At 44.8% G+C, this 1623-nt stretch overlaps 1 protein-coding gene across 1 annotated transcript in view; it reads right to left on the bottom strand.

Annotated features, from left to right (window-relative positions):
- The window catches only part of LOC101861723 (chitin synthase chs-2), a gene marked incomplete at its 3' end in the record, with an annotated part of 78176 nt that overhangs the window by 58111 nt on the left and 18442 nt on the right, over positions 1-1623 (bottom strand).

Below are 1623 nucleotides of genomic sequence, written 5' to 3'. Positions count from 1 at the left end.
AGAAGAAGAAGAAGAAGAAGAAGAAGAAGAAGAAGAAGAAGAAGAAGAAAAAGAAGAAGAAGAAGAAGAAGAAAAAGAAGAAGAAGAAGAAGAAGAAGAGGATGACCACCTCATAGACACAGGAGCTACTGCATTACTCTGTGAAATTGACAATCAAATAACTGAGTCCAAATCTTACCGATTCTTGAACGCGGTTCTGGGGATCTGGTGTCCGAACCCGTGGGACCGGATCCGGGCGACCTGTGTGACTCCGTTGTACCTGAGCTGTTCTATGACCCGGTCCCGCAAGAACCGGTCTGAGGTCAGCCGGTCGTTGGGTTTGATGCATCTGGAGAGAGGATGGAAGTGTGACAGTATTTTGTGTTTTTTTGGGGGGTGGGGGTTGGTAAGTGTTTTACGGTGATCGCAACTGTACAAGGTCATATGAGCGCGCTGAAACATTATTTATTTTCAGTTGGAAGGAAGTTTTGAATTTTGCCCGGGTGGCAGAAGAAAATTGCTCTTATTGATTCTGGACCACCAAGAGATCTTTAACGTGCACATGCGACGTCCAAGATTTTTCGCCCTTATCCGAGAAGGCTAGGTGTAGAAGATCCTTCCTACCAGAAGATCAGGGTTTTGGCTGAAAGACAGCAGTAAGAAGGAGCAATGGGGTAGCAGTAAAAAGCTACAGAAAGAGTAAGGAGCCCAGAAGAGGCGGCAGAGGAGATGAGGGGGTGACAGATTGACAGACAAACAGACATATAGACAGACAGACAGGGAAATGGGTGATAGAGAGAGAGAGAAAGATAAAGACACAAACTACTAAACGTATAGACCTATATACCCAGTGCACATAGACGGATCATTTCTCTAATACAAACCGATCGCCGACTGATCGCCCGACTCGCGACTTTGAAAACCAACACGTTTGTTTTTTTCAGGCCTCGCGTCGGGCGATCGGTTTGTGCCACGTTGGTCGCTTTTAGCTCTCAATCTGGCTATCCCCGCCTACCAACCCGATCCAAACCGATCCGATCCGAACCGATCCGATCCGATCTGAAAAGAACATATCGTGCCAATGGGAACTGGGTTTACCTGACGAAGTAGGCTGTTGCGCTCTGCATCTCCCGGAGAAGGTCATTCAGAGAATTCTGCACAAACAACGGCAAAGCATGATTAATAATTAAAATCAGACGCTCGTCAAAATAATGAAAGTGAAGAAACTGGCATGCTACGTATCCCAAGGATAGCTAGAAAAACAAATGAAGAAGTCTTGGTTGAAGTAAATTGCAGAAGACAGCTTAAGACAAATATAAGAAGGCGACAGGCAAATTTCTTCGGACACACAATGCGGAAAGAAGCATTAGAGAATATTGTAACAGGCAAGTTTGACGGACAGAGAGGCAGAGGCAGACAGAGGGGAAAAGATACTTGACAAGATGACAACATGGCTAGGAGCAGCAAGAACAACAACAGACACCATATTATTTATATATTATTTATTAATTGCTGCAACGCAAGACAGAGTGAAGTGGAGGTCCATGATCGCCCACGCCAGTCGGCAAGGCACCGGATGATAATGATGACAATAATGATAACAATAATGATGGGTACTGTTGACACGTGTTTTTTTCTTTTTTA

The sequence above is a fragment of the Aplysia californica genome, unplaced genomic scaffold (assembly GCF_000002075.1).
Source record: "Aplysia californica isolate F4 #8 unplaced genomic scaffold, AplCal3.0 scaffold00123, whole genome shotgun sequence".
Lineage (NCBI taxonomy): Eukaryota > Metazoa > Mollusca > Gastropoda > Aplysiida > Aplysiidae > Aplysia > Aplysia californica.
This window is presented reverse-complemented; position numbering and strand designations above follow the sequence as displayed.